Below are 23,068 nucleotides of genomic sequence, written 5' to 3'. Positions count from 1 at the left end.
GCTTTTTCATGGTGATGTCTTCCCTTTAGAAAAATTCAATATTTTTAAGTTTAACAAAGGAATTTGTACGGCGCCACTGATTCCTCACTACATGCAGATATTTTTTTATATCATAGGTAAATGTATTGTTTATAGAACTGTAATATCTTTCAGTGGGACGTGACAGAGGTTACATTGTGCCAGTTCAGATTGATTGCTACACCTATGAGTATCATAGGCGTGGCTCACCGGTACATCTGGTGGCTTCATTACCATCATCCTACATCTTACTTCATATCACCTGTCTATATAAATCAGGTTATTGTGTTCATTTCAAGTCATGGCATCATTATGTAATCTAGTTTACCATTCGGGTAATTCGCTGTTTCATAAAGCTACAACTAGTTAATTTGCAAGGCAGGGTTCATACCACTATTCTGTTGTCCGATGCAAGGATACACTGGCACCTTGTCAGAAGTGGGTGTTTAAGTATCTGTGTACGGACTGGCACAGACCCCAGACCCCCCTCATCACAGCCATGATTACAGTGAAAGATAACATTAATATATAGATAAGATGGAATCGAGCCATTCACACCTGCACAGGCCACAGAGCATGCAAAGAAAACTATCCTATAGATGTCAACAGGGTTCCCTTCAGTTTGTTATTCCCTATGTCCATGGGCTTGTTGTAATGCTGTAGTGTAAAGCATAGCTGTACATGCAGAGCAGAAACCTTAGGCAATATGGCTGCCCCATAATAATGTATAAAAAATGAAATGGAAATAAAATTACAATCAGAAAAAAGAAAAAGATTAGAAAAAAAGAACACATAACAGCACTGTATCTAGATCTAATATGTAAAAAAAATCTAGGTTACACATTCTCCTGAAAGGGGTTTTACCATGAAGATAAAATGGTCAAATCTGATGCATTATGTAAAATATAATATATATCCAATGTACAAGCATTTCTGAAAATCTCCCATATGAGAGATATAGACTTACTTATCCCCCTTGTGTCTGCTTAAAGGGGTTATCCAGCGCTACATAAACATGGCCACTTTTCCCCCTCTCTTGTCTCCAGATTGGGTGGGGTTTGGAACTCAGTTCCATTGACGTAAATGGAGCTTAATTGCAAACCACACCTGAACTGGTGACGAGAGAGGGGGAAAAGTATCCATGTTTTTGTAGCTCTAGATAACCCCTTTAAGTTAACCCTGTTGCTAAAGGTTCCAACCATTTTATGCCACTCACTGTAATGGTCAAGCATGCTCAGATCAGCTACATATTGCTTGGTGGTCTCTACTGTGTAAGCAAACAAGGTGAAATGTGGGAAAGTGTAATAACTGTTGCCTGGCAACATCAGGGAGGAAACCAGGAAGTGAACGGATCCTTGGGGGAGAAAAACAATACAGTATTGTGTGTTAATTTACCTAAAAACAGCACTCATTTGTATTACTTTACCTGTATGTATGTATGTCTGTGGTACACATCTTATTTTACTAACTTTGGCTTGGGAAAATAAATCCTTTAAGACTTGGTTTACATATATGTTGGGTGTTCTATTAAAAATGGCAGACGGACTAGTGCAACAAAAGAGAGCCTTAGGGTTTCCTCTAGGACCCTGAGCAATATATAGGTTACCCACTGTCTACTGAATACGTTACTTAGTCCCTATCAAGATTTATTTGCTGTGATCTTCTAACATTAGCCTTTGTACTATCTGTGATTATCTGTAGATAGTGGTTGATACTATTACGTGCTCACATATTGATTCTCTTGCACAGTATCATTTGTGTGCCCAGGTGCTCTCATTATCCTGACACCACTCCTTGATCACATGGCCATGACTCTCCTACCTAATCTTAGCCTTATTACATTGTGCATTACTAATGAACCACCTGAGCCTGGCTGATTGTTTTATTATGACTATTACACTCTTCTACTACGCTTTCATCTGTTACCAGCCATCTGACTCCTGAGTCAATTTCAGACTTGTATTTCCAGTTTGTGAGCAATGAGCCTCCTATTTCTTTCCCATTTCAATATTGACTTCCATTGAATTTATTGACGTTTGCTGGCCCAGCTGATCGATGTCAAGGCCGTGTGTCTGCTGAAATCTGCGACTCGTGTCATGAATTTGCTATGGGCTCCTAGAGCTCATCTGATAGAATTCCTTCATGGAATCGTATTTTGTATGTAGAATGGAGAATGAATGATTTGAAGTTGATAAGATGTAACTTGCAGCTTCTGGGCCCCAGTGAAGAATTTATAACAGGGCCCCTCCCTTCTGACACGCCTAACATAAAGCATTGGGTTCCTCATGGGCTATAGAGGGGCATGGGCTAGAGAGGGGCATTTTAAGTCTCTATTACACAGCCCGATTAAGAGGAGCAAGCGAGCGCTGCCCTGTCAGGTCCTGTCCTAGCTTGCTCCTTGTTCCCTGCTCCCTGCCGATACTATAACATGTGCCAACAGGGAGTGAGTAAGAGCAGAGGAAGAGGCATGAGGAGCTGCGGAGGGGCTGCCCGAGCGATCGTTGTGTTACACGGGGCAACAGCAGCAGATCGTTGCTATCTGCATTGTTAGTCTTTCAACATGTTGTAAAACAACGATCAGCCAACATTGCGCATATCGGCAGATTGTTGCCTTTTAACATTACTATTACACAGCAATTATTGTCCGTAACGGGCAATAATCGGCCGAATATGGCCGAAGAACGATTTGAGTAATAGGGTCTATTAGTTCTAGGTGTAATAAAAGTAGACACAATGGGGGAGATTTATCAAACATGGTGTAAAGTGAAACTTGCCCAGTTGGCCCTAGCAACCAATCAGATTCCACTTTTCATTCCTCAGACTCTTTGGAAAATGAAAGGTGGAATCTGATTGGTTGCTAGGGGCGACTGAGCCAGTTTCACTTACACCATGTTTGTTAAATCTCCCCCAATGTTTATTGTTATTATAAGTGGCCACTATATTACAAGATTGCCGCCTTTCCCCGCTCTGTCCCGAGGTAGGAATTTGTTTTGTGTCCAATTTGATGATTCATTTTAGATTTGAATCTTTATTGTTCATGGAAATTATGTACTTGAGCAGGAACTCCTATCAAAGGAAGTAATCTCTGCCCCTGTATAGTACAATGTTTGCCCGGTCCAGAAAATGAAGTGAGTGGAAACTGTGATGCATACAGCATCGCTACTTACCTCCGCACCGCCAGCTGTTGCAAAACTGCAATTCCCATCATGCCTGGACAGCCAAAGCTTTAGCTTTGGCTGTCCAGGCATGGTGGGAATTGTAGTTTTGCAACAGCTGAAAGGGCGGGAGGTTCCCCATCCCTAATCTAGGCATTCATTGGGTGAGTGAGTTGGTACATGTATCATGTATATTTGTTTATATTTTGGGTTGTTCCTCTAGTCGCTCTTGAGGGAAGATTGCTAAATATTTTTTCTGTTTTTGAAAAATTTTAATGAAAAGAATAAAAAAAAAAAAAAATCTTCCTCCATGTTTTAGATAGAATTTATATGGAGGTATCTGGTACCAACACAATGTGGAGAAACATAGAAAATATGCACGACCTCACAGAACTTCATTTTGTGCATCGGTATAGTGCCATATGGTATGGTACTTTTCATAGGGATCAGCCTAATAAGAAGCCAGAAGGTCTACGCAGAAAATCACCAGGCTCTTTCCTATCAAGTTACAATTTTCAGGATGTCTCTGAGATTATAATAGAGTAAGTGAAAATGCTGGTAAGACGTACATACTGGGGAAAATGAAATTCCCAGTTTCAATTAAAGGTGTACATTCGGCTGATACAGGTGTGGAATTAGGGCGATTACTTGCATCTCATCTAGGCAATATCCTTCCGCACCCCCAGGTCACCTCGTATGATTAGCTGCACCTGCGCTCCATGTAAGAGTGAAATTCTCATTTACAGCTCTGCAACCTGATTAGTTTTCCTCCACGATCACAGAGAAAATGACCTTTTAGTCAATTAACTCTTGGCCTTTCTAGTGAGAGTGCTAGACCGCGGTGTCACACGAGATGAAGTGGTCAGCTGGACTTATGCCCCCTCGGGGACTTCTCACAGCCCTAGGATGACGGTCAGCTGTTAATGAGGCTCAGGTGATAATGAGATTTCTAGTCTTACAGAATCAGGCCCGAGATTTACAGGATATTCAAGGTATGGAAAATTTTTAGAATTTTTTTTATTTTATAGAATTAAAATTGAATAGAAAAACCGAGATGATCCTGCTTACATTATTTTGACAGCTAGATAAAATTAATTATTAAGTCAGAAAGTAAGGTAAGGGTGTGCTCACATTTTTATAGGCATACTTTCAATTTATTTTTTTATTTATTTTTTGCGTTTAAAAAAAAAAATATTTTGAACTCTTTCTTAAGACTTTAAAAAGATATATTTTTGTCCCGTTATTTAAGGCAGCAAAAGTCTAAACTTGTTAAATTTTAGTCCAATCGCACTGCAGAAATAATAGAATAAAAAGTGATACTGTATCTTAGCATTAGCATATGCACCGACAAAAACCTATAGATTATAATTCAAAAAATGAGCCTTTACACAGCTCCTTAAGGTCCATTTACACAGACAGATTATCTGCCAAAGATTTGAAGCCAAAGCCAGGAATGGGTTTGAAAAGAGGCAAAATCGCAGTCTTTTCTTTATGACCTGTTCTCTGTTTATAGCCTGTTTCTGGCTTTGGCTTCAAATCTTTGGCAGATAATCTGTCAGATAATCTTTCTGTGTAAATGGACCCTTAGATGATCTCAGGAAATGGATGTAAGAAGTTATTTATGAGCGGTAGATTTTCTAAGACTGGCGGGTAGGCACGGAGGGGCAGTGAGGCTATAGTAATGCCCCTAGTGAACCAAAATAGGTAACATGCATATTTGTATTATTGTTATTTTACCAAAAGCAGCACTAGAACTTTAAAAAAGGCATGGGAATGTGTCACCGGGGCTAGCCTGCAATACCAGTAGATACCAGTAGATAGATTCCCTTTATCCAGCATGGACTGTGTAATGCTTCGTTTTACCTGTGGGGGTGCTGCAAAGGAACTGGACACTTGTAATAGGATTCCTACACTGTTTCATTATTTAAAGCGTGCCTGTCACTGAAAATAAATTCTTGACATGTCAAAAGTTATTGATCAGACTGAGTCTCTGAGACCCGCTCCGATCAGAATATATAGCTGGGGAAAGATCGCGGCAGTGTGCTGCAATCCTCGGCCAGCTGTGCAGGTGTCAATATTCCCCAGGGAAGTCTATAGGAAATTTGGACGTTATGAGCTGCTGGCCGGGAAGTGGATGGCGCTGCCACAATCTTTTCCCTGATTTATCTTCTGATCAGAGTGGGGCTCAGCAGTGACACCCCTCCTGATCAATAACTCTTGACATGTCTGATGATATATCAAAAGTAATTTTTAGCGACAGTGCCTATTTAAACATTCATATTGCCACATATTCTGGTTTAAACAGCACACAAACGGGATGTGCAGCAAACACCAAGTGTACAGCTCCGTTAAAGGGGTTGAAAAACATATCTTCTTTCTTCGAGAAACAGTGCCACACCTGTCCTAAGTTTGCATTGCAACTCAGTTTCATTAAAGTGAATAGAACCGAGTTGTAATACCAGAAACAACCTGAGGACATGGGTGGTGCTGTTTTTCTGGAAGAAAGCAGAAAGATTTTCCAATCCTGGATAACCCCTTTAAATGATTGAGTGTGTGATCATTTGCTCCTGACCATTGGGCTGTGTAAATGACCCTTTCAGTGGGGACTGATTGACTTGTGTATAGTCCATCGGGCAATAATCTGCCCATGTAAAAAGAGATTGTCCAAAGCAGGCGACTACTTTAATTTTCTCGCTTGACTGTTTAATAATTCGAAAGAGTCTACTGTGAGCTTCAAAAATGTCGGAAAAAAAGATTGGAAGACATATCCCTTCCTTTTAGGTAACAGGTATAATTTTTTATGCAAACACTGGCGTCCCGCAGTTTTAATTTATATTAGGACAGGAAAAATCTAACCTTTCACTCTGTTAGGAATTAAGAATGTGAAGCTTTGATTACAAGTTGTCTGGTAAATTCCAGACACGAGCTGTGATAAATTAGGTACCTGGAGAATCTTACTGTGTCTTTTTCATTAAGTTACATAGCTGTCTGGATATGTTTACTAACACATCCTACAGCCTGCGCTGGTGGAAATTCTAACTTTCAGAAGATGTATGACTAATGAGAGGAGAGAATGCAAAGGAAATACCCAAAAACAGTTGTATAGGAACAGTATATATTGTTGCACGCACCTATTAGAAATAATAGGGATAATGTTAGATTGGTCTAATGGCAGCGGCCAAAATTATCTATTTTTTCAATTACAAAAATCATCTAATATACTTTTCAAATTTTCAAATTAGAATGGATTGATGGAGAATAAGGCCCTTCCTTCCTTGTAATTTTCAGGTCCACTCATAACTCAATATAATATTGCCATACCACCACATAGTGTTAAAATAATATTACTATTTTGTAGTAACATCCATACCCATTCGGGTCGATATATTCGACCGATTATCAACCGTCACGGCCAATATTTGGCTGATAATCGCTTGGTATAATAGCTCCTGTTAAAAGGCCAACATGCTGAAACAAAAAATAGAATAGCCACATTGCTTCTCGGCCTTTTGGCTAAGATCAAGTGTTGTATCTGTTCTTATTAGTTTAATATCTGATACATCCCCTATCTGGGGACATATATTAAATGGATTTTTAGAACAGGGAGATGGAAAAAGAGCTTGCTCTATCCTCTCCAGACAGTGCTTCAAGGTTCAGTGCACCAAGAAAAAAAAAGAACGATATACTGTAGACAGGCTGCTGACCATCACTCACTTGCTCCTTCAGATCGGCCTGTGTAGGGCCTTTACTGTGTTCATTAGATTTCACCACACCCATCTGTTTCCCGTGCTGACTTTGTTCTTGGCTGCAGACGGTTAAGCTAGTTGTGACTGACAGTTCCTTCACCACTCATGTTCCTTCCTTCCCTGTCTTTTATCTGTGTGGTCTGGAGAGGGTGGGTCCAGTCATGCCCTGGACTGGGACTCTGACATCCTGCTGGCTCTCTGCTCAGTGCTTGCTATAAGTCTGTTTCGGATTTGGCTGGTGTTCACCTGGATTGTTATTTTAGATTTTCTGACCTCCCTTTTGTACTGTATTTGGCCACTTGGTTTTCTGATCCGTTTCTGTACAACCATTTTTCAGTGTTTATTTGTTTTGTCTCTGTGCTCACTTGGGCATAGGATCCTTCCACATGAACCAGTTGTCACCAACCACCTAAGGTCAGATGGGCAAGTAGGTAGGGAGAGCTGGGGGGTCTAGCGCTAGGGATCACTGTTGTTACTTTTTACCCTGGTCGTACATTCCTGTGCAAAAGGAAGCCTCGCCTCCTCCCTGCCGTGCCATGCTCACCCTGGCCGCCCATCAGGCAAGTGGGGGATACAGCTGGCGTACACCATGGAAAAGGGACAGTCTGTTCCTTTTCCATGGCATACACCTGGGGCACATTTTGATAAAGTCCTCCTTAGATCCCAATAGGCCAAAGCACAGACACAGTAGATTGATAGTAGAGTTCTCCAGGACCCTCCTTACTGCAAATAGGTTAAGGGTACGTTCACACGTACAAAATCCACAGCGGATTTCTCGCTGCGTATTCGTAGCGAGATCCGCTGCAGATCCCTGCAGACAAACTCGCAGCAGGATGCACATCCCGCTGTGAGTTTGTACGCAGCCTGCCCGCCTGAGAAATCCGCTGCGGATCCGGTACGTCCGGTCCATAGTCCATAGTGTGAAAGATCTTTACACATTACACATATAGTAAGGCCCCGGATTATCAAAACCTATAGACTCCTACCAAATCCCATACTGATGATAACCATCTCAACACAAATCATTTTTAGGTACCAAAAGATTTCCCCCTCTTAGTGTACAACCATTACATTATAACCCTGCGAGAAAAAAAAAACAGGTGGAACGAAAGTAATTACAGTAATAAATATCACAGCGACAGCTTCTTTTTCTTTTCCTCCTTACATTAATAATCTCTTTCCGCGACTGTGTCACATGTAGCGGTCACCAAATGTGTTAATTCTGCAGAGGAGGACTCGGAGCAGGTTACCATCACAGATGATCAAACAGATGAAACATATTCACTTAATCTGGCAGCACTGCGGTGATGTCAAATGTGTGTAAACCTACGCTTAAAATATGTGTATTTTGGCTCCAAACATTGTGTACTTGTTTTTCTCCGAGTATCCCCGCTATGCAATTAAAAACTGCGCCACAGTTGGTTCCCGGTTTATGACGTCTGCTTGATAAATAGCTTCTTCTTGCATCTTGATGGTTCATTATTTCAATCTTAATGCAGTACACTAGGCTATCGAGTGAAATCCTAAGCTAACACCCTCTCCGCTTGCTGGAAACTTTTGTCTGACATCGTCTATGGCTTTTTTTTTTATTTTTGCTTTTTTTTTTATTTCTTAGCAGCTGCTGGATTCATATTTTGTCAGATGAGAGAATCGGGGAAAATGAAATAGTGCTTGGTACATTATGGTGAACATTTTGTAAGTAGCAGAGGCTGTTTGTTACGAGATAGTCATAAAGATATTCTTTGCCTCGTTTTAAATCTTCTTCTGTTGCTTCATGATTTAACCAAACTATCGGATCTGGCATTAAATGTAGGAAGCGGTGCATACCTCTAAGAATGATTTAAATATGTGTGTTTTCCATTATTACTTGTAATAGAACATCTGTTGAAACAGAACAGCCTGTGGCCCTCCAGGACTCGCAAAGCAAGATAGAAATATCTCACTCGCTTTTTTTTTTTCTCATTGGTAAACAAATGTTAAGGCAATATGTGCTGTTTTTTATTTCACTTAAATTGCCAAGACGAGGATTCGATGAGAAAAAAAAAATACTTTATAAAAGTTGAGTTCGGTTGAACTTTTTGCCATTCATTACAACATTAAAGAGTGAGGTTTCCTAGAGGCCGTTCCGTATATTGGAATTTAATTGAATCGGATTGGCTACCTTCCAGCTTTGGCAGTCATGATGTCGCTGAAAGAAAGTGGCCATGTTTTTCTAATGTTAGATAAGCCCTTTAAGGGTTCTTTAACAAGGGCTGATTTTCGGTAATGATCGTTCTTAGGAAAGCACATTTATCACAGTCGAACCGTGTAAACAAGCGTTTGTTCATTGGCTGACTGGATCCTTTGTGCAGCCATATAAGTTATTTTAGGTCACATATCTCATTGTCTAAACAAATAATCTGCGGCTTATAACAATGCATTTAAATGGCTGCATGAACAATCAAACTATCAGTTGTGTGACCCTGTCATACGAATTATCGAGCCATATATATGATCAGTTAGGATTGTACTCAAATCAGGCCATGTCAAAGGGCCCTAGGAACCAGTCTCTGGCAGAGGTGCAGCAGGCCTTTTATGGTGCAATGTGTGCGGAGCGGGAGGTCGGCCCTTTAAGACTACTGAAGAGGAGGAGTTAGGGACCTATTAGACAGAGCTATAATATGCCGAATCGGGCATGTAATATAGACAACGATCAGCCAGTGAAAAGATCATCTGCTGATCGTTTCTTTAGGTCCAGACCTAGAATCATCGGTCACCGACCCCGCATCGCTACCTGTAATAGCAACGCGTAGCTGGCGGATGACAATTGAACAGACAGTTTACATCACCTCCTGACCAGTGATTGAGTGAGCAGCCTGTCAGCTCAGGAACCCACTCTGAAGCTGCAGCCACGGGACTGGGGAGGAAGCAGAGCTCAGGAAAAGACCTGGAACATGGACAGGTGATTTAACTGTTTGGGCAAGGGCTGCAAGGACATTGTTAACAATGTTTGTGGAGCCCTTGCTAAACAATTATTGGCCCGTGTAATAGGCCCGGTAAGGGGTCCAAGTGATTTAGTCAACAAATGGCAAGTCAAATTATGCTTATCTTACAGCAAGCTTAATATGACGAGTGCCGATTTGCTAGATCGGGGCTCGTTTACAGTACTAATTGGGCCGTCATTGGCCCATGAAATAGGACCTTTAGAATTAGCTCCTTTTCCTGGTGTGTTGCAGTCCAACATTGCTCCAAATGAGAGTAGAAACATAGCTCATTCAATGTGAGCAGAGTATACTGTCAGTAAAGTATACCAGTCACTTGCTGCCCAGACATAATAGGCCTAAATACAGGTAGCCTCAAAGTCTGTATAAGCCATAGAAGAAGTCTCATCATCTTGGAGTTTACTGGCTTATAAGAACCACTTGGATAGCAAGGACATCTGGAGTAGGATGTTGCTGAAGTTAAAGCGAATGTACCACTCAGAAATAGACTGGCACCATGCAAGGGAACCGAGCAGCGCTTCAAAAAAGGACTCTTCCACTGGCATCCCAGGTCTGTTCATGTGAAAAACTCCAAGCGATGTACCTAGTGGTACATTCACTTTAACCAATTAGCACTTTAGATTAAGGTTTGTTGCCTGAAACACCTGCACCCCTTACAATTGGACTGGAATATAGTAAGGGCAAATGGGGCAATTCTGTCTGGTCTTTGCAGAACATGTGTAGTAGGGTTCAAAACTGTATGGTCACTATATCAGATGCTTGTATTACATTGAGAAGTAACCAAAGAATATGGAAAGAATAAGATGTACAATGCTGGAATGAAATAGACCCCCCTGACTGTGGACACCTCCTTACTGCTAGTAGTAGCTGAAGGAATATCTGGTACACATGGAAATTGAGCTATATTTAGTGCCAATATAAGCTCCATATGATGCCAGAAACAACATGCAAAATTATATATTGTGCTAACTATAGAATGAAAAACCTTTTATTTCTAAGCCAAGAAAAATATGCCAACCTATAATTTCAGATGCCAAATATAATAATGCAGAAGCATCACATGCCAAACATAAAAGTACAATGTCACAAGTCATATACATTGGTGCTACGGAGTTCAAGAGAACATCATGTCATGTTTACCTAAGTATATAGGATGGTGGTAAAGACTTCATGTAATCAGGTATAATACCGCCATCTCTGATAATAAGTTTATCTTGTCTGATATATAAAAGAAAGTACATACTCACCCCATGTTTGGATAAGATATCCCATTTACCAGCTATACCAAGTTATGGTCCGACCATATAATCAGTATGGCCTAATAGGTTATATTTAAAGGGGATCTGTCAGCACCTGGGCTGGTCCTGAGGTGCTGACAGTGTAGTGTAAATGTATGTCCCCTATTGTATCTGATACTTTTCTTGAAGCTATCAGTGCTATAGATTTTCCACAATCTTGCCTTATACATTTGAAACGAGTTTCAATGAGGAGTAGCAGTGAGGCGTTTGTGCCGCACCTCACCACTACCTCCTCCTCCCTGTTTGCCATGCATATTAATTTTTGCCCAGCTTCCTGCTTCCTGGTGACATCATCTTCAGACGCACATGCGCCATTGCTGGCAGGGGCCGTGCGCCCACTTGCCAGTTCGCACTGAGGACCTGAAGCCAATGCCCTCAGTTGGTATGCACAGTGTGCCGCTCCTCCACTGTACTGCGCATGCACGATTCCAGGGCACAGCCCTTGCCAGCAACGGCACTTGCATGCCTGAAGATGACGTCACCAGAAAACAGGAGGCCGGGCCAAAATAAATATGCACGGCAAACAGGGAGGAGGTGGTGAGAAGTAGTGGTGAGGCTACTCCTCTTTGACACTTGTTCAAATGTATCCGGCAAGATTGTAGAGATTCTACAGCACCGATGGCTTTAAGATCAAGACCAGCACAGGTGCTGAAAGATTCCCTTAAAAAACTAAATAAAACATAAAGTATGCCAGAAGCCAATAACACAGTAACTTCAGATTAGGTTGACCTTTGTTTAACCATATGGCCTATGTTATGGCTAGGTATAGTCATGCTATCAGAACCTGGTCCTATTGGGAGATCTTCAGGTCCCCTGGTGAGCCAGTCCCTTCTGAGCATAGATACAACACCGATCTCCATAATTCTTTACTGCTTTCCCTGTCTATTCTAAAAAATGTTGGCATGTTGCAGAGACCCTCCAGCTGGGGAGAGAAGCTCTTAGCCATGTGCTTCCCTGGCGACAGGGGTCGGAATATTCAGACTCCTTCAATATCCTTATTGTTTTCTTCCAGAAAATAATAACCTGTCCTGGTCATGTGATCATGTGACGGCCACCGGTGCAGGACTAATTAGTGTTATGTGTATCACAGCCCCAGGGGCGCCGCAATCATGAGGCGACCTGAATCGTCTGCCTCAGGCGGCGCCACTAGCTGTCACCATGGGGGCGGCATTCAGTGGCAGATTATAATATGAGCGGTTCGGGCGGCCGCCCACATTATAATCCGCCACTGACTGTACCCAGGGCCGCTTTAACCAGAGGGCACATGGTGCACGTGCACCGGGCCCACTGGTTAAAGGGGCCCCCCCGAGCAGGCCGGCCGTTGCTATGTGCGACCAGTGCGGTCGCACAGGGCTCCGGCCACCAGCCTGTCAGGGGGGAGCGCCATGGATGGGTAATCTACTTACCCCTCCATGGCGCCCCCTGCAGGGCCCCCCCGTCCGCCGCTGCCCCCGTCCGCTGCTGCTGCGGCGCTTCAGCGCTGCAGCAGCAGCGACACTGACAGAGAGAGAGCCATTGGCTCCCTCCCTGTCAGTCACTCACTCTTGTGGCCGCACTTCCTGCGGTCACAAGAGGCCGCGCTCTCCCTCTAGCGCCCGACGTCACTGGAGCGTCGGCGCGAGGGTAAGGGGAGTGCAGCCTCTTGTGACTGCAGGAAGTGCGGCCACAAGAGGGAAGGGAAGAGGAACGCGTGGACCCAGGTGAGTAACAGTGTTTGTTTTTTTCAATGTTATATGGGAGGGGGAGCTATATACTACGGGGGGGGGGGGGGGGGGGGGGGTGGCGGGGGGGGGCACAGGGGGCTATATACTATTGGGGAGCACAGGGGGCTATATACTATGGGGGAGAACAGGGGGCTATATACTATGGGGGAGAACGGGGGCTATATACTATTGGGGAGCACAGGGGAGCTATATACTATGGGGGAGCACAGGGGGCTATATACTATTGGGGAGCACAGGGGGCTATATACTATGGGGGAGCACAGGGGGCTATATACTATGGGGGAGAACAGGGGGCTATATACTATGGGGGAGAACGGGGGCTATATACTATTGGGGAGCACAGGGGAGCTATATACTATGGGGGAGCACAGGGGGCTATATACTATTGGGGAGCACAGGGGAGCTATATACTACTGGGGAGCACAGGGGGCTATATACTATTGGGGAGCACAGGGGAGCTATATACTATGGGGGAGAACAGGGGGCTATATACTATGGGGGAGAACGGGGGCTATATACTATGGGGGAGAACGGGGGCTATATACTATTGGGGAGCACAGGGGGGCTATAAACTATGGGGGAGAACGGGGGCTATATACTATTGGGGAGCACAGGGGGCTATATACTATGGGGGAGCACAGGGGAGCTATATACTATGGGGGAGCACAGGGGAGCTATATACTATGGGGAGCACAGGGGGCTATATACTATGGGGGAGAACAGGGGGCTATATACTATGGGGGAGAACGGGGGCTATATACTATTGGGGAGCACAGGGGGGCTATATACTATGGGGGAGAACGGGGGCTATATACTATTGGGGAGCACAGGGGGGCTATATACTATGGGGGAGAACGGGGGCTATATACTATGGGGGAGCACAGGGGGCTATATACTATGGGGGAGCACAGGGGAGCTATATACTATGGGGGAGCACAGGGGGCTATACACTATGGGGGAGCACAGGGGAGCTATATACTATTGGGGAGCACAGGGGAGCTATATACTATTGGGAAGCACAGGGGGCTATATACTATGGGGAGCACAGGGGGCTATATACTATGGGGGAGCACAGGGGGCTATATACTATGGGGGAGCACAGGGGGCTATATACTATGGGGGAGCACAGGGGGTTATATACTATTGGGGAGCACAGGTTAGCTATATACTATTGGGGAGCACAGGGGCTATATACTATTGGGGAGCACAGGGGAGCTATATACTATTGGGGAGCACAGGGGTCTATATACTATGGGGGAGAGCACAGGGGGCTATATATTATGGAGAGCACAGGGGGGCTATATACTATTGAGGGGGAGCACAGGGGGGCTATATACTATTGGGGGAGAGCACAGGGGGGCTATATACTATTGTGGGAGAGCACAGGGGGGCTATATACTATTGGGGGAGAGCACAGGGGGCTATATACTATTGTGGGAGAGCACAGGGGGGCTATATACTATTGTGGGAGAGCACAGGGGGGCTATATACTATTGTGGGAGAGCATAGGGGGGCTATATACTATTGGGGGAGAGCACAGGGGGGCTATATACTATTGTGGGTGAGCACAGGGGGCTATATACTACTGGGGAGAGTGCACAGGGGGGCTATATACTACTGGGGGAGCGCACAGGAGGGCTGTATATAACTGGAGGAGCACATGAGGGTCTATATACTACAGGGACACCTTAAAACTATGGAGGCACAGAGGGGTGTAACTATGTAGGGGTACAGAGGGGTGTAACTACTGTATAGGGGTACAAGGGACCTAACTACTGTATGTGTTGGAGCCTAAAATATTTGTCTGGCAGATTCTGGAGAGAAGATTCACAGCCAGGAGAAGACTTCAAGGTGGCCCACGCTGGATGGAGAGAAAAAGAAAAGGTGACAGACTCTGATCGGAGAAGACGCCTCCGGTGAGTCACTGGATGTAACTGCACTCTGTTATAGGGTTGTAGTGTTAGGGGTCATGATATGGCGGTATTATGTAATGGTATCAATGGTGATATCTTTCTGTTTTGTTTAGTGCAGTTTTTATGTAATATGTAATCACTGAATGGTGGAAATAGTGTTATAAGGTAACTACTGTATGTATTGGGGCTCTTGATACAGTGTGGGGGCAAATTCAGTACATTATACAATGTGCAGAAAGGTAAGGGGGGGGCCACTCTTGAGGGCTGTGCACTGGGCCCACCAATGTATTAAAACGGCCCTGACTGTACCATGTACTGGAGCCCCCCCGCCCCCGGGCAGTATCTGTAATGAGATGCTGTGAGCGGGGGAGACTGTATTCATAAGCGCCGCGCTGTACTAAATCAGCCGCGCGGTGCTGATACTACAGCGCGGCGCTTATGAATACAGTCTCCCCCGCTCACAGCATCTCATTACAGATACTTCCCGGGGGCGGGGGGGCTCCAGTACATGCATTCCACGTCCGTGATCCGTCAGGATCACGGAACGTGGGAATGCAGCCTTAGTCCCCCGGCTGATGTGCGGCTGCCCGGGGTGTCCCGTCCTGTCCCCGGCAGCGCGCGCATCAGAGAGCTCCCCGTGCGCCGGAAGTCACAGGCACAGGCGCACGGGGAGCTCTGTGATGCGCGCGCTGCCGGGGACAGGACGGGACACCCCGGGCAGCCGCACATCAGCCGGGACCAGACCAGAGAGGCTCGACGGGGGAACGGAGGGCAGGTGAGTTGTGTGCTGTTTTTTGTTTTTGTTTTATCTGCTGTGCAGGGGGGGGGGGGAGAGGGGGACCATCTATAAGGTAGGGGGGGAAGGGGGCCATCTATAAGGGAGGGGGGAAAGAGGGGGACGATCTATAAGGGAGGGGGGAAAGAGGGGGACGATCTATAAGGGGGGGGGGGATCATCTATAAGGGAGGGGGAGAGGGAAGAGGGGGACCATCTATAGGGGGGGGCATCTATAAGGGAGGGGGGAAAGAGGGGGACCATCTATAAGGGGGGGGCCATCTATAAGGGAGGGGGGAAAGAGGGGGACCATCTATAAGGGAGGGGCGGGAGGGGGACCGTCTATAAGGGGGGGGGAAGAGGGGGACCATGTATAAGGGGGAGAGGGGGACCATCTATAAGGGAGGGGGAAAGAGGGGGACCATCTATAAGGGGGCATCTATAAGGGAGGGGGGAGAGGGGGACCATGTATAAGGGGGGGAGGGGGACCATCTATAAGGGAGAGGGGACCATCTATAAGGGAGGGGGAGAGAGGGAAGAGGGGGACCATCTATAAGGGGGGGGGGAAGAGGGGGACCATCTATAAGGGGGGGGAGAGGGGGACCATCTATAAGGGGGGGAGAGAGGGAAGAGGGGGACCAACTATAAGGGGGGGGGAAGAGGGGGACCATCTATAAGGGGGGAAGAGGGGGACCATCTATAAGGGAGGGGAAAGAGGGGGACCATCTATAAGGGAGGGGGGAGAGGGGGACCATCTATAAGGGAGGGGGGAGAGGGGGCAGTAGTGGATTATAATGTGGGCGGATTGACGGGGGGGGGCGTCATTCTATAGTTCGCCTCGGGCAGCAGAGAGGCTAGAATCACCCCTGCACAGCCCTGCCTCGCACCTGTGTGTCCATCACATGACCAAGGCAAATTATCACCCTCTTGAGGTAAACAATGAAGGTTTCTAATAAATTACTGCAAACAGAGATCCTGAGGTCCATGTAAAACTGTATAACTTTCCAGCACATAAAACAAAAAAAAAATTAAATGTTTTTGGAAAAATGGAATATGGAACAAGGCATAGTACTTACACTATGAAATTGATCTTTTATGTTGGTTTAAGTTGACATTTACAAAGTTCTTTGTTGTATACAGTATGTCGTTATACTGGCAGAAAGATATGACAATATACAACGGTGTGTTCTCAAGCCATACCTGTTCATAACATAAATTCAGTCTAAGGAATACTGTATATTTTGAGGGACCCAAAGACACAGGAGGCCATGCATGAGTCCCACAAAGATACACATATGCTCTAAAATGGATATACAGTTATGTGGGAATAGCTCCAGAATGACTTGTCTTTTATTCATGTAAACCTTATGTTGACAAGTGGGCGGTCCTACTTAATGACTGACGGCTATCTGTGTACACATGGGCATATAGAGACCGACAATCACTGTGTAGGACTGCCCACTTGACTACATAGCCATGAATGAGTAGATATTTACACAAATAAATGACTATATATATTATATACTCTCAGATTTAATTGGATTTTTAATGTGACAGGTTCCCTTTAAATACTGAATTTTGTTTCAATATTAAAACACTTTGCTGTTAGACATATAGGTAGTATAATATTTGTACAATGCGTTGCTATAAAGGAAGGCCTTTGATTTCCCTTAGAACATTTGATGCCATATTTGCCTTTGAACAGGCCATACACGTTCAGCTCTAAGAGCGGCTCCTTGCCCTTGAAAGTTAAGGTGCAAACAATTCTTTTCGCTAACGTCCATCTATAAACTTTTATGTCTTGACAGTTCAAAGGGCACAGTATGAGACAAGGTAATGTCCCATTTTGCAGCACACACCTGCTCCTCGGAGCCTCCTCGGCTAATGGCTGGTTACTGATAACAATCCCCTGTGTTCTGTGCCGAGCTGCACCTGTGGACCTGACTCACCTCTAAGGCCTAATCAGGTAATTAGCAGTTCTGCAGAAAGGAGAACACAGACAATGAGCAGGTCAGGCAGCAATGATGTATCGGGAGCCGGCGAAGGAACAGCCTGTAGGAGGATTACATTTAAGGGCTGATTATGTCAGCTCTCCCAGGCTCTCAGCTGCAAAACTTGTTGAAAAACACCATGTGAGTTTCAGAACCAGCATCATTTTCTTTCATCTCTATCAGACTCATCATCAACGGGAAGAAATAAATGTCACAAGATAAGCATAATGATAGCGACGGTTCAGACAGTCTCCATGGGTTATTTCCATCTATTCAGATTATGTGATTTTCTGAAGGAAATCTGATAAAAGAAAAACAGTTCTATGAAATAATCAGTCGACGCGGTGTAGATTGTACTCAGGGCATCGAGACTGCTTCGTATAATATTCAGTGTAATATCACGGAAAATCCTCTACAGATCAAAGTCTCTTCTTTTACCGCCTGGAGCAGAAAAATAGGGGGGTATGGGGCTTCTATTTAACTATATGTTAAGCTTAATTGAATTTAGGAACGTGGCAGAGCCTGAAAGGAGAAGTCCGGCGAAAATTTTTATTAAAGTATTGTATTGCTCCCCAAAAGTTATGCAAATCACCAATGTACACTTATTACGGGAAATGCTTATAAAGTGCTTTTTCCCTGCGCTTACTCCTGCATCAAGGTTTCACTTCCTGGATAACATGGTGATGTCACGACTCACGACCCGACTCCCAGAGCTGTGCGGGCTGTGGCTGCTGAAGAGGATGATGGCAGAGGGACACTGAGGGACACAGGGCACTGCAGGGACACTGAGCATCCCTCTGCCATCATCTTCTCCAGCAGCCACAGCCCGCACAGCTCTGGGAGTCAGGTCGTGACATCACCATGTTATCCAGGAAGTGACATCACCATATTATCCAGGAAGTGACATCACCATATTATCCAGGAAGTGACATCACCATATTATCCAGGAAGTGACATCACCATATTATCCAGGAAGTGACATCACCATGTTATCTAGGAAGTGAAGCTTTGATGCAGTAGTAAGTGCAGGGAAAAAAAACACTTTATAAGCATTTCCAGTAATAAGTGTATATTGGTGATTTGTATAACTTTTGGGGGCAATACTATATTTCAATAATAATTTTTGCCGGACTTCTCCTTGAAGGTACTCATACACTTTAAACTACATTTGGCTGAATTTACTATCATGGAGGGGGAGTGGCGTGTACGGGGTCCTCCCAACTCTCAATTAAGAATGTTAATAGGGGTGTGTTGAATTTTGACCCCCTGTTCTGTGAGATGGTGGAAGGGATAAGTCGGTATCTGGGCTGAATGTCTGTGGCCTATCCCTACCTCATAGAGGAAGCACGAACTTTATGCCCCTTTCGCGGATTTGTAATCGCACATAGTATCATACCCATTGATTTGAAATGGAGCCTTTCACACAACTATAGTTGCTAGGCATCTGTAAAAATATGCAAAAAATACTGGCACAGATTCACCCATTCCAATCAATGGGTCCATGTACATGGGGATGGATCTAAATCCTGTCCATAATTGCGGATAGGATGTGTGAATAGGGTCTAAAGCTGTGTTGAATGTTCATGTGTATAAGGAGGTTACCAGGCATAACTGTTATGGAAAATGTATAGCTTCTTTTTGTCATGAGGCTCGTGCCAGCCAACCACCCCCTGGTTTGTACTGATGAGGGATGAGAGCAATGAAACAGCTGTCTACAGATGAGTCCTATCCCTTTTAAAGGAGATGCTGGTTCAGCTTGTAGTTTAAGTTGCAAGGATTTTTAAAGGGTAATCCCATCTGAAGATGTTATCCCCTATTAATAGGATGGAGGATAACAAAATGATTGGTGGGAGTCCAACTGCAGGGACCCACTCTGTTCCCAAAATTGAGGACAAAATTGTCCATGGAATGAACAGACCGCACAAAGTATTCATTCTCATTTTTTCTTCATTCTCATTATCAGATTGGGGGGTACAACTGATAGGACCCACACTGATAGGCTTGTTATCCTCTATCTTGTGGGTAGGGGTTAACTTTCTTACATGGAATACCCAAAGGGTTGGACCCTACAGGTAGTTGCGATCACCATTTTAACCCAACAGAATGGATAAGAGAAAAAGACTGGAGCATGCTTGAGTTGGATCGCTTTGCATTTGAGTGGTTGAAGAAGTTGGATGCAGGTCTAAGTAGTCCTGGTTAACATGAATACAACTGTAGGCTGTATCCCGGACTCCCTAGGGCTGCATCCAACTCTTTCACCAGTATTCACATGCCAAGCATGCTCGAGTCACACTCATCTCTTGCAAGGACATGTCCATGGGGAAAATGGGCAGTTATGGGCCACACTACTTCAAGTCCCAGCCAGCCACTAAAAGACATAGTAGAATGTTTAATTTTCATGACCACAAACACAATGTGAAGGGTAAACCCTGCAGTCAGCCAGTTCATAGTATAGTGTAAGCATAGTATTTAGACTATGGAAAGGGGCTCAGATGGTGGAGGAACCCTAAGGAGTCCTTGTAGTGAAGGCCTCCTGGGCTCTTTAATCTGGCTCTGTAGTCATCAGACTATATTTACCAGAAAGGACTCAGCAGGGACAAACACACTTGAGAATTCTATAACAAATTGCTTCAAATAGCCATAAAACATCTAAACACACAATAAATTTGGAACTTAAAGGGGTAGTTCACAAAAGAAAATATTTCAAATCAACTGGTGCCAGAAAGTTCTAGACATTTGTAAAAAGCCAACCAATCACTTAAAAAACCCTTGTTATGCTATGGAAATGTAATGCAGCAGCACCCAGCACACTCCCCAGACATGCTTTTACACCCCCCCCCCCCTCCCTGGAATGTACAACCTGAAAACCGCACATGCGCAGTACAGCGGGTCCAGCAATGAGTTTGAGGCTATTCTGCCCCTGCACAGTACGGCGCGGAGTGAACCCTCTGTACTGCGCAAGTGCGGCGCAGCAAGAACGTAGGCGTGCCAACGTGAGGGGCGGCGCGCCACTCAGTGATGTCACCACAATTATTATTATTATTATCCAGTACTTATCAGCTGCTGTATGTCCTACAGGAAGTGGTGTATTCTCTCCAGTCTGACACAGTGCTCTCTGCTTCCACCTCTGTCCATGTCAGGAACTGTCCTGAGCAGTAGCTAATCCGCATAGAAAACCTCTCCTGCTCTCCAGACTGGAAAGAATACAACTTCCTGCAGGATATGCAGCAGCTGATAAGTACTGGATGACTTGAGATTTTTTAATGGAAGTAAATTACAAATCTCTGGCACTTTCTGGCACCAGTTCATTTAAAAGATTTTTTTTAGGGTGAACTACCCCTTTAATATTGTCGGCGCAGTGTGCGCATTGTAGTCCATTTTTCTCTATAGTCCGTCTTCCCAGGGCATGGTTTACCGCAGCAGAACTACAGCTTGTTGGTCTCTTGAAATGCAGCATTACTAAGTGCACATCATGTATTCTTTGAACCCCAGAACTCACTATTCTCAATACAGGACTAGATTAACTCACGCTGTAACTGAACAGCAACAGAATGCTGTGCTCTTTATCAGAGATGTCTCATTGACATTTATAGAAGTCTAATAGATTTTATGTTCAGAACCTGTCTATGACTAAACCTCTCCTGCACAGAACAGCTTTTTCTCCCAAGCAGAGGGAAAGGTCAGTGTTGTATATGAGCGCTCTCCCACAGAACAGGATACAGCACCACGTCTAAGTGATCCGTATTTATCCACTTTAGTAATATGTGAGGTAGGAACGGCTTCATGAAAATGATATCTAGAGAAACACAAACGTCTTCCACCACTGACAAAGAAACTGGAATAATTCTTATCCTGTTACTGACAGATTTCAATGGTAATTGAGTAACTGGTTAAAGGGGTTCTCCATGCTTTTTACATTCATAACCTGCACCTTAAAGGGTTTGTCCAGCGCTACAAAAACATGTCCACTTTCTTCCATAGACAGCACCACTGTTGTCTCCAGGTCAGGTGGGGATTACAATAAAGCTCCATTCACTTCAATAGACCTGAATTATAAAACCTGCACCCAAACTGGAGACACTAGTGGTGCCGTCTCTGGAAAAAAGTGGCCATGTTTTTGTAGCGCTGGATAGCGCTACATAAACGTTTGGTTGGTGAAGGGTTTATTTTGTTTAGCAACTTCAAAGAATTTCACTCACCCCTAATTTTCTTGCAATATAATCTAATTTATATATGTTTTATATATTATACTTACCTCCAGGGATCTACTCTTCTTGACATTATTTTCTTTCTTTTTCCCCCCCTCCATTCAGCAAAGATGGCCATGACGACCTCCTCTTCCTGCTACAACTCATTTCTGCAGAACCCGTGCACAGATATCTCAGGTTCCTTGAATATGAAGCAGCAGGCTCACCTGTCCCCTAACCATAGTGCCCCAAATGTTAATAAAGCCCACCCGCGAATCATACCCCCTTTATTGTGCCCCAAACAGTAATAGAGTCCCCTTTGTGCCTTTACTTTTTCATGTGTGCCCTGTATGGAAGTTAGAGCCCCCTGTGCCCCCCATATAGAAGTAAGGTCCGTTTGTACCCCATATAGACTTTAGACCCCTCTTTGCCTCTATGTAGTAGTTATGCCCTTCTGTGCCCAATATAGTAGTTATGTTTCTTTGTATACCAATAGTTTGCTCCCTTTGTGCCCCCATCACAGTATCTAGCCCCCTTTGAGACTGTTACAAAGGACCAAAGGTGTTTCTGGAAATTCTACAGTTCATAGTAAATGAACACAGATGAGCAAATAGATTCACAAGCAATCAAGTTAATTCTATAATTAAAAAAAAAAAACCTCCATAAAAAATTGTGTTTTTTTGTGATAGATCGGACAGGAACAGGGACTCCTGTCAAAGTTGGTTCTGGCATTCAATGGGGCCTTTGAGAAAGGGAACCCATCACTGGTTGATCCCATTCGCTTATGTACTATCAAGAACCTGAGCAGGACACCCTCTTTAGAGGAATAACCTGTTTAGAAAATAAGTGTGGGGACGTTATCCAAGTGTCATGGAGGAGGAAAGACCAGACCCTTCTATATTGACTTGCACAACCATCATTGGGGGCAAATTTTACGCTTTACAATGGGGCCCTGATGTACCTCACTTGGGAAATGGTATCATTTTATTGATTGCCTATATGAGTGCACAATCTATTTGGGAGGTCCTGTCCATGGGATATATATAACTGAATGAAGTGACATAATCCACAGTCTCTAGTTCAGGTTAGTAATGCACAGTGCACACTTTTGTTGATATACGTAGTCTCTTTATCTGTTGGATTTCATGCTTCTTCTGCTGGTTTGTTAATTTATGCCGTGTTGTATATGCCTTTTACTTGTTATCTTTCCTTGTGTTGCTTTCTTCAGTTTGGAATGGAACCATATGTCTAACCCACCTGAACTGACCCTGTTTATAGCAA

At 44.3% G+C, this 23,068-nt stretch overlaps 1 long non-coding RNA gene and 1 pseudogene across 1 annotated transcript in view; both read left to right on the top strand.

Annotated features, from left to right (window-relative positions):
* LOC138795024 (uncharacterized) overlaps positions 1–22,405 on the top strand; it is a 33,991-nt gene extending 11,586 nt beyond the window's left edge. The window contains exons 4-5 of the long non-coding RNA XR_011363555.1: positions 17,418–17,575; positions 21,914–22,405. This is a non-coding gene — a long non-coding RNA (uncharacterized lncRNA). The remainder of the gene's footprint in view (positions 1–17,417; positions 17,576–21,913) is intronic.
* On the top strand, positions 6,667–6,840 carry LOC138796146 (U2 spliceosomal RNA; annotated as a pseudogene).
* Positions 22,406–23,068: the final 663 nt, after the last annotated feature.

The sequence above is a fragment of the Dendropsophus ebraccatus genome, chromosome 6 (genome assembly GCF_027789765.1).
Source record: "Dendropsophus ebraccatus isolate aDenEbr1 chromosome 6, aDenEbr1.pat, whole genome shotgun sequence".
Classification (NCBI taxonomy): Eukaryota; Metazoa; Chordata; class Amphibia; order Anura; family Hylidae; genus Dendropsophus; species Dendropsophus ebraccatus.
The sequence above is the reverse complement of the archived record's forward strand: the minus strand, read 5'-3'. Positions and strand labels throughout refer to the sequence as shown.